This window comes from Myxine glutinosa, chromosome 1, assembly GCF_964187855.1.
Source record: "Myxine glutinosa chromosome 1, kmMyxGlut1.1, whole genome shotgun sequence".
Taxonomy (NCBI): domain Eukaryota; kingdom Metazoa; phylum Chordata; class Myxini; order Myxiniformes; family Myxinidae; genus Myxine; species Myxine glutinosa.
Window position 1 is genome coordinate 180,514,882 of NC_136261.1, and position 15,228 is coordinate 180,530,109.

Genomic DNA, 15,228 nt, shown 5'->3' on the forward strand with positions numbered 1-15,228 from the left:
TATGAATTTAGAGATGCATAATAAAAGAATACTGGATTTTTTATTTTTAGCCGCGTCGCAGACGCTGGTCAGAGAGTGCCCTCTGCTGTTGTTGTTGTTGTTCTTCTTGTTATTCTTCTTCTTCTTCTTCTTGTTGTTCTTGCAGAGAAGACAAAACCTCAAAGCTCCACCCATTCTGGGAACCATAGCTCCACCCATTTTGGGAGAGGCTTCATATAAACAAATATCCACCATTTTATTAACTCGCATAGCTTTGAGGCCTGTTTTGTAGGCCCGTGGTGTCTTCCTCTCTCACACAGTTTTATTTCAAATCAAATTCGATATATCATTTCATTTTTCACAGTCGCTAACATCGTTTTAGACTCGGTTGAAAAAAAACGGGAAGAAAATCCGATGAAAGTTGCCCTTTATAGAACGAAATGAATTCTCAAAGGCCTGTAACTTCAAGTCCATTGAGATTTTTTTTTTTTTATCGCGGCATGGTCAGTCATACACCGCCCGAAATAACAGACGGGAAAATGCCGAGATATATATATTTTGTTTAAATCGCGGCATGGCCAGTCATACACCGCCCGAAATAACAGACGGGAAAATGCCGAGATATATTAAAAGTTCGTCCATTTGATGACAATCGTCACGATGAAATATTTAATTTATACGTCGTCACAATAATGTGGAGAGAGGAGCATAGCTTCGTTCACGTGTCGCCACATACGGGAAATTGCCGAGATATATATATTTTAAATCGCGGCATGGTCAGTCATACACCGCCTGAAATAACAGACGGGAAAATGCCGAGATATATTAAAAATTCGTCCATTTGATGACAATCGTCACGATGAAATATTTAATTTATACGTCGTCACAATAATGTGGAGAGAGGAGCATAGCTTCGTTCACGTGTCGCCACACACGGGAAATTGCCGAGATATATATTTTTTAAATCGCGGCATGGTCAGTCATACACCGCCTGAAATAACAGACGGGAAAATGCCGAGATATATTAAAAATTCGTCGCCACACACGGGAAATTGCCGAGATATATTTTCACTTTGCACAAAAATAACATCAAGTAATCGAATCAATAGGAATGTCCTGTGCCTATAACATCGACGTTATAGGCACAGCTGCATCTAGGCATTGTGTAACATCGACGCGGCTTTTGTTTTAATTAAAACTTTTTGTACTTGTTTTTTATATCATCAAGGCTCGTGGAAGAGCAAGAACACAGAACAGACAATGACGTTCAGGAGAGCAACAAAGGTTGACACAAAATGTAAAATCTGAATCCAAAAAGATTGCTACTGGTGTCCCTGGCCGGCAATAAAATACAATCAAAATATGGTGTAAAATAAAAATCAAATAATCAAATATATCAGCTTGTTGTGGTTACCTTATGCACATGTCACGGTTACCTTATTCACTTATCCGCATGTGACGGTTACCATTACGATGGGTTTGTTCTAACCCATGCACACGGGCGTTTGGTTGTGTCGTCGTGACGAACGCGGGGCTGTTGGAGCCACGCCCTCCGAAGAGGGTGGTTGCTTATTGCTTTTAGCAATTATATATTGCTTTAATTGCAATTTTCCCCATTTGTGGGGGAAATTTTTATTGATTATTTATACATACATATTCTGGCTTTGTGCCCCTTATTGGACCCTGGATGATCTTCTGGAAATTTCCGGGGTCCCTTTCTCTTTTTTATATTGGTTTACCCCTTTTGTGGGGGAAATTTTGAATTTTTTTAACGTTGTGTTTTGATTTTTAAATTTTTTAATAAATCTGTTCTTATTAGTTTAATAGCTGATATGTCCTGCAATGCGGGACTTGTCTATTAAATGGATTTTTGGTATCGGGAGTTGGATTTTAGGGGCTTGCTCCGTCCGCTCCACGTATCGACCCGGTATTGCAGTACCTCCGGGAATGGTGCACCCCCTTGGGGAAAATTGAAACAAAGAAAAGATTCTGATGAAATGGAAAGTGTTTGTTGAAGTCTTTGTTTGTAATTAGCCTGCCCTCAAGAAGTGAAAATCTCAGTTAAGCATTCAGGTGCGTATGCAATACATGTCTGCATTTTAAAAATCATTTTCTCTGCAACCGTTGGCCCGATTGGCGCGAAATGTTACCATCGGAGTAACTCAGCTTGTATAATAAAAAAATGAAAAAGATTTTTATTACGTCACAGGTCACGTGGTACAGGTGCCATCTTGGAAAAATCGAAAAAAGTTACATCTGTATCTCTGAAACCGCTCCATGGAATACATGGCTCATTGTCAAGTACTCTCCGAGGGGAATAAGATATGTTAAGGATGATGCTATCGTTACCTTAATTATGACGTCATTTAAATGAAACAACTTACTAAATGAAAGGTTTTACTAAATGAAAGGATTTACTAAATGAAAGGATTTACTAAATGAAAGGATTTCCTAAATGAAATGATTTACTAAATGAAAGGATTTACTAAATTAAAGGTTTTACTAAATGAAAGGATTTACTAAATTAAAGGTTTTACTAAATGAAACGATTTACTAAATGAAAGGATTTACTAAATGAAAGGTTTTACTAAATGAAAGGATTTACTAAATGAAAGGATTTACTAAATGAAAGGATTTACTAAATGAAAGGATTTACCAAATTAAAGGTTTTACGAAATGAAACGATTTACTAAATTAAAATATTTACTAAATGAAACGATTTACTCAATGAAAGGATTTACTAAATGAAACGATTTACTAAATCAAAAGATTTTCTAAATGAAAGGATTTACTAAATGAAAGGATTTACGAGATGAAACGATTTACTAAATGAAAGAATTTACTAAATGAAAGGATTTACTAAATGAAAGGATTTACTACATGAAAGGATTTACTAAATGAAAGGATTTACTAAATGAAACGATTTACTAAATTTAAGGATTTACTAAATGAAACGATTTACTAAATTAAAGGATTTACTAAATGAAAGGTTTTACTAAATGAAAGGATTTACTAAATGAAAGGATTTACTAAATGAAATGATTTTCTAAATGAAAGGTTTTACGAAATGAAAGGATTTTCTAAATGGCAGGATTTACTAAATGGCAGGATTTACTAAATGAAAGGATTTACTAAGTGAAAGGATTTACTAAATGAAAGGATTGACTAAATTAAAGGTTTTACTAAATGAAACGATTTACTAAATTAAAGGATTTACTAAATGAAACGATTTACTAAATGAAAGGTTTTACTAAATGAAACAATTTACTAAATGAAAGGTTTTGCTAAATGAAACGATTTACTAAATGAAAGGATTTACTAAATGAAAGGATTTACTAGATGAAACGATTTACTAAATGAAAGAATTTACTAAATGAAAGGATTTAATAAATGAAAGAATTTACTAAATGAAAGGATTTACTAAATGAAAGGATTTACTAAATGAAAGGATTTACTAAATGAAAGGATTTACCAAATTAAAGGTTTTACGAAAGGAAACGATTTACTAAATTAAAATATTTACTAAATGAAACGATTTACTCAATGAAAGGATTTACTAAATGAAACGATTTACTAAATCAAAAGATTTTCTAAATGAAAGGATTTACTAAATGAAAGGATTTACGAGATGAAACGATTTACTAAATGAAATAATTTACAAAATGAAAATATTTACGAAATGAAACGATTTACTAAATGAAAGGATTTACTAAATGAAAGGATTTAATAAATGAAAGAATTTACTAAATGAAAAGATTTACTAAATGAAACGATTTACTAAATGAAAGGATTTACTAAATGAAAAGATTTACTAAATGAAGTGATTTACTAAATGAAAGGATTTACTAAATGAAAGGTTTTACTAAATGAAAGGATTTACTAAATGAAATGATTTTCCAAATGAAAGGATTTACTAAATGAAAGGATTTACTAAATGGCAGGATTTACTAAATGAAAGGATTTACTAAATGAAAGGATTTACTAAATGAAAGGTTTTACTCAATGAAACGATTTACTAAATGAAAGGTTTTACTAAATGAAACGATTTACTAAATGAAAGGATTTACTAAATGAAAGGGTTTAATAAATGAAAGAATTTACTTCATGAAAAGATTTACTAAATGAAACGATTTACGAAATGAAAGGATTTACTGAATGAAAAGATTTACTAAATGAAAGGTTTTACTAAATGAAACGATTTACTAAATGAAAGGTTTTACGAAATGAAAGGATTTAATAAATGAAAGAATTTACGAAATGAAAGAATTTACTAAATGAAAGGTTTTACTCAATGAAACGATTAACTAAATGAAAGGTTTTACTAAATGAAACGATTTACTAAATGAAAGGATTTACTAAATGAAAGGGTTTAATAAATGAAAGAATTCACTTCATGAAAAGATTTACTAAATGAAACGATTTACGAAATGAAAGGATTTACTGAATGAAAAGATTTACTAAATGAAACGATTTACTAAATGAAAGGATTTACTAAATGAAAGGATTTACTAAATGGAAGGATTTACTAAATGAAAGGATTTACTAAATGAAAGGATTTACTAGATGAAACGATTTACTAAATGAAAGGATTTACTAAATGAAATGCTTTTCTAAATGAAAGGATTTACTAAATTAAAGGTTTTACTAAATGAAACGATTCACTAAATTAAAAGATTTACTAAATTAAATGATTTACTAAATGAAATGATTTACTAAATGAAAGGATTTACTAAATGAAAGGTTTTACTAAATGAAAGGATTTACTAAATGAAAGGATTTACTAAATGAAACGATTTACTAAATGAAATGATTTTCTAAATGAAAGGATTTACTAAATGAAAGGATTTACTAAATGAAAGGATTTACTAAATTAAAGGTTTTACTAAATGAAACGATTTACTAAATGAAAGGATTTACTAAATGAAAGGTTTTACTAAATGAAACAATTTACTAAATGAAAGGTTTTACTAAATGAAACGATTTACTAAATGAAAGGATTTACTAAATGAAAGGATTTACGAGATGAAACGATTGACTAAATGAAAGAATTTACTAAATGGAAATATTTACTAAATGAAACGATAAACTAAATGAAAGGATTTACTAAATTAAAGGATTTAATAAATGAAAGAATTTACTAAATGAAAGGATTTACTGAATGAAAGGATTTACTAAATTAAAGGTTTTACTAAATGAAACGATTTACGAAATTAAAAGATTTACTAAATTAAATGATTTACTAAATGAAACGATTTACTAAATGAAAGGATTTACTAAATGAAAGGTTTTACTAAATGAAAGGATTTACTAAATGAAAGGATTTACTTAATGAAAGGATTTACTAAATGAAATGATTTTCTAAATGAAAGGATTTACTAAATGAAAGGTTTTACTAAATGAAACAATTTACTAAATGAAAGGTTTTACTAAATGAAACGATTTACTAAATGAAAGGATTTACTAAATGAAATGATTTTCTAAATGAAAGGTTTTACTAAATGAAAGGATTTACTAAATGGCAGGATTTACTAAATGAAAGGATTTACTAAATGAAAGGCTTTACTAAATGAAAGGTTTTACTAAATGAAACGATTTACTAAATGAAAGGATTTACTAAATGAAATGATTTTCTAAATGAAAGGTTTTATTAAATGAAAGGATTTACTAAATGGCAGGATTTACTAAATGAAAGGATTTACTAAATGAAAGGATTTACTAAATGAAAGGATTTACTAAATGAAATGATTTTCTAAATGAAAGGATTTACTAAATGAAAGAATTTACTTAATGAAAAGATTTACTAAATGAAACGATTTACGAAATGAAAGGATTTACTGAATGAAAAGATTTACTAAATGAAACGATTTACTAAATGAAAGGATTTACTAAATGAAAGGATTTACTAAATGAAAGGATTTACTCAATGAAATGATTTTCTAAATGAAAGGATTTACTAAATGAAAGGTTTTACTAAATGAAAGGATTTACTAAATGAAAGGATTTACTAAATGAAAGGATTTACTAACTTAAAGGTTTTACTAAATGAAACGATTTACGAAATGAAAGGATTTACTAAATGAAAGGATTTACGAAATGAAAGGTTTTACTAAATGAAACGATTTACTAAATGAAATGATTTTCTAAATGAAAGGATTGATTAAATGAAATGATTTACTAAATTAAAGGATTTACTAAATGAAACGATTTACTAAATGAAACGATTGACTAAATGAAACGATTTACTAAATGAAAAGATTTACTACATGAAACGATTTAATAAATGAATGGATTTACTAAATAAAAGGATTTAATAAATGAAAGAATTTACTAAATGAAAAGATTTACTAAATGAAAGGATTTACTAAATGAAAGGATTTACTAAATGAAAAGATTTACTAAATGAAAGGTTTTACTAAATGAAACGATTTACTAAATGAAACGATTTACGAAATGAAAGGATTTACTAAATGAAACGATTTACTAAATAAAAGAATTTACTAAATGAAACGATTTACTAAATGAAACGATTTACTAAATGAAACGATTTACTAATTGAAAGGATTTCCTAAATGAAAGGTCATTTATTGCAAATGAAAGATCTAAATTTTCTAATAATATGTAATGGTGTAATGATGTAAAGGTCTAACAAGGTGTAAAGGTCAAAAAGGTGTGGTCTAAAAATGTGTACGGTAATGATCTAAATTATCTAAAAAGGTGTAAATTGTCTGAAGGGCAAAGGTCTGAAGGAGGTATAAATGTGTAAAGGTCTGAAAAAGATGTTAATCTGTAAAGGTCTGAAAAAGGTGTAAATGGCTGAAAAGGTGTATGGATCTGAAAAGAGGTAAATGTGTAAGGTCTGAAAAGGGTGTAAATGGCTGAAAAGGTGTACGAATCTGAAAAGAGGTAAATGTGTAAAGGTCTGAAAAGGGTGTAAATGTCTGAAAAGGTGTGTGGGTCTGAAAAGGTGTATGGGTCTGAAAAAGGTGCAAAGGTCTGAAAAGGTGTATGGGTCTGAAATGGTGTGAATGTGTGAAGGTCTGAAAAGGGTGTAAAGGTCTAAAGAGGTCTGAGGGGTCTTAAAAGGGGTCTTAGAAAGGGTGTAAGGGGTCTGAATCGGTCTAGAGAGGAAAAGGGTAAGTTCCAATCGTACAATAATAGACGGACTCATGTCAAACAGTATGTAATTAATAGACATACTTACTGTAAAGTAGATGGCGACTTAACCAGACATCAGCTGTTCAATACCACGTGATTCAGTGACTTTGGTGGATTAATCGGTGCTTATACACCGCTTTCTCTTTCAGAATTTCTGATTGGCAGAACGTGCCTGTGTTCGCATGAAACCACGTGGTTTTATCCCAGTAAAATGATAATAAACTCCCATCCAGATTAGGATTCCCCCAATGTGCTATTGACAATGTGTAAACAACCCGGTTTCTGATGTCCAATTCCATTGGAATGTCGATCCAGAGACGAGAATGCCGCGTTTTTACACCTGGCGCGGCTCTGACTTCCCGAGGAAATCACGTGATGTTACAGCTCTCGCTCCCTCTTCCTGTTGTTCTTCATCCACTAAATCCTATATTTCTCCTAACATAAAGAACATGAATATATCACATCGGAATTGTTTAATAGCAGAATATGGACGGAGGCTCGGAGCTGCAATGGAGGCGCCGAACGGGAGGACATTTCGAGGGAATTTGGATTTTCCCTGAATCGGCGCCGCTGAATAATAAAGGTGATCCTCATTGAAAAGGATTTTTGAATTATTTTTTAGTTATCGCTTCTCGGCCTTTTGGCTCAGATCAAGTGTAGTATCTGTTCTTATTAGTTTAATAGCTGATATGTCCTGCAATGCGGGACTCGTCTATTAAATGGATTTTTGGTATCGGGAGTTGGATTTTAGGGGCTTGCTCCGTCCGCTCCACGTATCGACCCGGTATTGCAGTACCTCCGGGAATGGTGCACCCCCTTGGGGAAAATTGAAACAAAGAAAAGATACTGATGAAATGGAAAGTGTTTGTTGAAGTCTTTGTTTGTAATTAGCCTGCCCACAAGGAGCGAAAACTCAGTTAAACATTCAGGTGCGTATGCAATACATGTCTGCATTTTAAAAATCATTTTCTCTGCAACCGTTGGCTCGATTGGCGCGAAATGTTACCATCGGAGTAACTCAGCTTGTATAATAAAAAAATGAAAAATATTTTTATTACGTCACAGGTCACGTGGTACAGGTGCCATCTTTGAAAAATCGAAAAAAGTTACATCTGTATCTCTGAAACCGCTCCATGGAATACATGGCTCATTGTCAAGTACTCTACGAGGGGAATAAGATATGTTAAGGATGATGCTATCGTTACCTTAATTATGACGTCATTTAAATGAAAGGTTTTATTAGATGAAACGATTTACGAAATGAAAGGATTTACTAAATGAAAGGTTTTACTAAATGAAGCGATTTACAAAATGAAAGGTTTTACTAAATGAAACGATTTACTAAATGAAAGGTTTTACTAAATGAAACGATTTACTGAATGAAAGGATTTACTAAATGAAAGGATTTACTAAATGAAAGGTTTTACTCAATGAAAGGATTTACTAAATGAAAGGATTTACTAAATGAAAGGATTTACTAAATGAAATGATTTTCTAAATGAAAGGTTTTACTAAATGGCAGGATTTACTAAATGAAAGGATTTACTAAATGAAAGGTTTTACTAAATGAAACAATTTACGAAATGAAAGGTTTTACTAAATGAAACGATTTACTAAATGAAAGGATTTACTAAATGAAAGGATTTACTAAATGAAAGGATTTACTGGATGAAACGATTTACTAAATGAAAGAATTTACTAAATGAAAAGATTTACTAAATGAAACGATAAACTAAATGAAACGATTTACTAAATGAAAGGATTTAATAAATGAAAGAATTTACGAAATGAAAAGATTTACTAAATGAAAGGATTTACGAAATGAAAGGATTTACTAAATGAAAGGATTTACTAAATAAAAGGATTTACTAAATGAAAGGTTTTACTAAATGAAACGATTTACTAAATTTAAGGATTTACTAAATGAAACGATTTACTAAATTAAAGAATTTACTAAATGAAAGGTTTTACTAAATGAAAGGATTTACTAAATGAAATGATTTTCTAAATGAAAGGTTTTACGAAATGAAAGGATTTACTAAATGGCAGGATTTACTAAATGAAAGGATTTACTAAATGAAAGGATTTACTAAATGAAAGGATTTACTAAATGAAAGGATTGACTAAATTAAAGGTTTTACTAAATGAAACGATTTACTAAATGAAAGGTTTTACTAAATGAAACAATTTACTAAATGAAAGGTTTTACTAAATGAAACGATTTACTAAATGAAAGGATTTACTAGATGAAACGATTTACTAAATGAAAGAATTTACTAAATGAAAGGATTTAATAAATGAAAGAATTTACTAAATGAAAGGATTTACTAAATGAAAGGATTTACTAAATGAAAGGATTTATTAAATGAAAGGATTTACTAAATGAAAGGATTTACCAAATTAAAGGTTTTACGAAATGAAACGATTTACTAAATTAAAATATTTACTAAATGAAACGATTTACTCAATGAAAGGATTTACTAAATGAAACGATTTACTAAATCAAAAGATTTTCTAAATGAAAGGATTTACTAAATGAAAGGATTTACGAGATGAAACGATTTACTAAATGAAAGAATTTACTAAATGAAAGGATTTACTAAATGAAAGGATTTACTAAATGAAAGGATTTACTAAATGAAAGGTTTTACTAAATGAAACTATTTACTAAATTAAAGGATTTACTAAATGAAACTATTTACTAAATTAAAGGATTTACTAAATGAAAGGTTTTACTAAATGAAAGGATTTACTAAATGAAAGGATTTACTAAATGAAATGATTTTCTAAATGAAAGGTTTTACGAAATGAAAGGATTTACTAAATGGCAGGATTTACTAAATGAAAGGATTTACTAAATGAAAGGATTTACTAAATGAAAGGATTGACTAAATTAAAGGTTTTACTAAATGAAACGATTTACTAAATTAAAGGATTTACTAAATGAAACGATTTACTAAATGAAAGGTTTTACTAAATGAAACAATTTACTAAATGAAAGGTTTTACGAAATGAAACGATTTACTAAATGAAAGGATTTACTAAATGAAAGGATTTACTAGATGAAACGATTTACTAAATGAAAGAATTTACTAAATGAAAGGATTTAATAAATGAAAGAATTTACTAAATGAAAGGATTTACTAAATGAAAGGATTTACTAAATGAAAGGATTTACTAAATGAAAGGATTTACCAAATTAAAGGTTTTACGAAATGAAACGATTTACTAAATTAAAATATTTACTAAATGAAACGATTTACTCAATGAAAGGATTTACTAAATGAAACGATTTACTAAATCAAAAGATTTTCTAAATGAAAGCATTTACTAAATGAAAGGATTTACGAGATGAAACGATTTACTAAATGAAAGAATTTACTAAATGAAAAGATTTACGAAATGAAATGATTTACTAAATGAAAGGATTTACTAAATGAAAGGATTTAATAAATGAAAGAATTTACTAAATGAAAAGATTTACTAAATGAAACGATTTACTAAATGAAAGGATTTACTAAATGAAAAGATTTACTAAATGAAAGGATTTACTAAATGAAAGGATTTACTAAATGAAAGGTTTTACTAAATGAAAGGATTTACTAAATGAAATGATTTTCCAAATGAAAGGATTTACTAAATGAAAGGATTTACTAAATGGCAGGATTTACTAAATGAAAGGATTTACTAAATGAAAGGATTTACTAAATGAAAGGTTTTACTCAATGAAAGGATTTACTAAATGAAAGGGTTTAATAAATGAAAGAATTTACTTCATGAAAAGATTTACTAAATGAAACGATTTACGAAATGAAAGGATTTACTGAATGAAAAGATTTACTAAATGAAAGGTTTTACTAAATGAAACGATTTACTAAATGAAAGGTTTTACGAAATGAAAGGATTTAATAAATGAAAGAATTTACGAAATGAAAGAATTTACTAAATGAAAGGTTTTACTCAATGAAACGATTAACTGAATGAAAGGTTTTACTAAATGAAACGATTTACTAAATGAAAGGATTTACTAAATGAAAGGGTTTAATAAATGAAAGAATTCACTTCATGAAAAGATTTACTGAATGAAAAGATTTACTAAATGAAACGATTTACTAAATGAAAGGATTTACTAAATGAAAGGATTTACTAAATGGAAGGATTTACTAAATGAAAGGATTTACTAAATGAAAGGATTTACTAGATGAAACGATTTACTAAATGAAAGGATTTACTAAATGAAATGCTTTTCTAAATGAAAGGATTTACTAAATTAAAGGTTTTACTAAATGAAACGATTTACTAAATTAAAAGATTTACTAAATTAAATGATTTACTAAATGAAATGATTTACTAAATGAAAGGATTTACTAAATGAAAGGTTTTACTAAATGAAAGGATTTACTAAATGAAAGGATTTACTAAATGAAAGGATTTACTAAATGAAATGATTTTCTAAATGAAAGGATTTACTAAATGAAAGGATTTACTAAATGAAAGGATTTACTAAATTTAAGGTTTTACTAAATGAAACGATTTACTAAATGAAAGGATTTACTAAATGAAAGGTTTTACTAAATGAAACAATTTACTAAATGAAAGGTTTTACTAAATGAAACGATTTACTAAATGAAAGGATTTACTAAATGAAAGGATTTACGAGATGAAACGATTGACTAAATGAAATAATTTACTAAATGGAAATATTTACTAAATGAAACGATAAACTAAATGAAAGGATTTACTAAATTAAAGGATTTAATAAATGAAAGAATTTACTAAATGAAAGGATTTACTGAATGAAAGGATTTACTAAATTAAAGGTTTTACTAAATGAAACGATTTACTAAATTAAAAGATTTACTAAATTAAATGATTTACTAAATGAAACGATTTACTAAATGAAAGGATTTACTAAATGAAAGGTTTTACTAAATGAAAGGATTTACTAAATGAAAGGATTTACTAAATGAAAGGATTTACTAAATGAAATGATTTTCTAAATGAAAGGATTTACTAAATGAAAGGTTTTACTAAATGAAACAATTTACTAAATGAAAGGTTTTACTAAATGAAACGATTTACTAAATGAAAGGATTTACTAAATGAAATGATTTTCTAAATGAAAGGTTTTACTAAATGAAAGGATTTACTAAATGGCAGGATTTACTAAATGAAAGGATTTACTAAATGAAAGGCTTTACTAAATGAAAGGTTTTACTAAATGAAACGATTTACTAAATGAAAGGATTTACTAAATGAAATGATTTTCTAAATGAAAGGTTTTATTAAATGAAAGGATTGACTAAATGGCAGGATTTACTAAATGAAAGGATTTACTAAATGAAAGGATTTACTAAATGAAAGGATTTACTAAATGAAATGATTTTCTAAATGAAAGGATTTACTAAATGAAAGAATTTACTTAATGAAAAGATTTACTAAATGAAACGATTTACGAAATGAAAGGATTTACTGAATGAAAAGATTTACTAAATGAAACGATTTACTAAATGAAAGGATTTACTAAATGAAAGGATTTACTAAATGAAAGGATTTACTCAATGAAATGATTTTCTAAATGAAAGGTTTTACTAAATGAAAGGATTTACTGAATGAAAGGATTTACTAAATGAAAGGATTTACTAACTTAAAGGTTTTACTAAATGAAACGATTTACGAAATGAAAGGATTTACTAAATGAAAGGATTTACGAAATGAAAGGTTTTACTAAATGAAACGATTTACCAAATGAAATGATTTTCTAAATGAAAGGATTGATTAAATGAAATGATTTACTAAATTAAAGGATTTACTAAATGAAACGATTTACTCAATGAAAGGATTTACTAAATGAAACGATTTACTAAATCAAAAGATTTTCTAAATGAAAGGATTTACGAAATGAAAGGATTTACTAAATGAAAGGATTTACTAAATGAAAGGATTTACTAAATGAAAGGATTGACTAAATTAAAGGTTTTACTAAATGAAACGATTTACTAAATTAAAGGATTTACTAAATGAAACGATTTACTAAATGAAAGGTTTTACTAAATGAAACAATTTACTAAATGAAAGGTTTTACCAAATGAAACGATTTACTAAATGAAAGGATTTACTAAATGAAAGGATTTACTAGATGAAACGATTTACTAAATGAAAGAATTTACTAAATGAAAGGATTTAATAAATGAAAGAATTTACTAAATGAAAGGATTTACTAAATGAAAGGATTTACTAAATGAAAGGATTTACTAAATGAAAGGATTTACCAAATTAAAGGTTTTACGAAATGAAACGATTTACTAAATTAAAATATTTACTAAATGAAACGATTTACTCAATGAAAGGATTTACTAAATGAAACAATTTACTAAATCAAAAGATTTTCAAAATGAAAGGATTTACTAAATGAAAGGATTTACGAGATGAAACGATTTACTAAATGAAAGAATTTACTAAATGAAAAGATTTACGAAATGAAACGATTTACTAAATGAAAGGATTTACTAAATGAAAGGATTTAATAAATGAAAGAATTTACTAAATGAAAAGATTTACGAAATGAAACGATTTACTAAATGAAAGGATTTACTAAATGAAAAGATTTACTAAATGAAACGATTTACTAAATGAAAGGATTTACTAAATGAAAGGTTTTACTAAATGAAAGGATTTACTAAATGAAATGATTTTCCAAATGAAAGGATTTACTAAATGAAAGGATTTACTAAATGGCAGGATTTACTAAATGAAAGGATTTACTAAATGAAAGGATTTACTACATGAAAGGTTTTACTCAATGAAACGATTTACTAAATGAAAGGTTTTACTAAATGAAACGATTTACTAAATGAAAGGATTTACTAAATGAAAGGGTTTAATAAATGAAAGAATTTACTTCATGAAAAGATTTACTAAATGAAACGATTTACGAAATGAAAGGATTTACTGAATGAAAAGATTTACTAAATGAAAGGTTTTACTAAATGAAACGATTTACTAAATGAAAGGTTTTACGAAATGAAAGGATTTAATAAATGAAAGAATTTACGAAATGAAAGAATTTACTAAATGAAAGGTTTTACTCAATGAAACGATTTACTAAATGAAAGGTTTTACTAAATGAAACGATTTACTAAATGAAAGGATTTACTAAATGAAAGGGTTTAATAAATGAAAGAATTCACTTCATGAAAAGATTTACTAAATGAAACGATTTACGAAATGAAAGGATTTACTGAATGAAAAGATTTACTAAATGAAACGATTTACTAAATGAAAGGATTTACTAAATGAAAGGATTTACTAAATGGAAGGATTTACTAAATGAAAGGATTTACTAAATGAAAGGATTTACTAGATGAAACGATTTACTAAATGAAAGGATTTACTAAATGAAATGCTTTTCTAAATGAAAGGATTTACTAAATTAAAGGTTTTACTAAATGAAACGATTTACTAAATTAAAAGATTTACTAAATTAAATGATTTACTAAATGAAATGATTTACTAAATGAAAGGATTTACTAAATGAAAGGTTTTACTATATGAAAGGATTTACTAAATGAAAGGATTTACTAAATGAAAGGATTTACTAAATGAAATGATTTTCTAAATGAAAGGATTTACTAAATGAAAGGATTTACTAAATGAAAGGATTTACTAAATTAAAGGTTTTACTAAATGAAACGATTTACTAAATGAAAGGATTTACTAAATGAAAGGTTTTACTAAATGAAACAATTTACTAAATGAAAGGTTTTACTAAATGAAACGATTTACTAAATGAAAGGATTTACTAAATGAAAGGATTTACGAGATGAAACGATTGACTAAATGAAAGAATTTACTAAATGGAAATATTTACTAAATGAAACGATAAACTAAATGAAAGGATTTACTAAATTAAAGGATTTAATAAATGAAAGAATTTACTAAATGAAAGGATTTACTGAATGAAAGGATTTACTAAATTAAAGGTTTTACTAAATGAAACGATTTACTAAATTAAAAGATTTACTAAATTAAATGATTTACTAAATGAAACGATTTACTAAATGAAAGGATTTACTAAATGAAAGGTTTTACTAA

At 27.6% G+C, this 15,228-nt stretch overlaps 1 non-coding gene and 1 pseudogene across 1 annotated transcript; both read left to right on the forward strand.

The window, feature by feature from the left end:
- The first annotated feature begins 1,759 nt into the window (after positions 1 to 1,759).
- Positions 1,760 to 1,940, forward strand: LOC137419679 (U2 spliceosomal RNA; annotated as a pseudogene).
- Positions 1,941 to 7,758: 5,818 nt separating this feature from the next.
- Positions 7,759 to 7,952, forward strand: LOC137419649 (U2 spliceosomal RNA). The gene has a single exon (XR_010982958.2). It is a non-coding gene; the product is annotated as a U2 spliceosomal RNA (small nuclear RNA).
- The last annotated feature ends 7,276 nt before the right edge of the window (positions 7,953 to 15,228 follow it).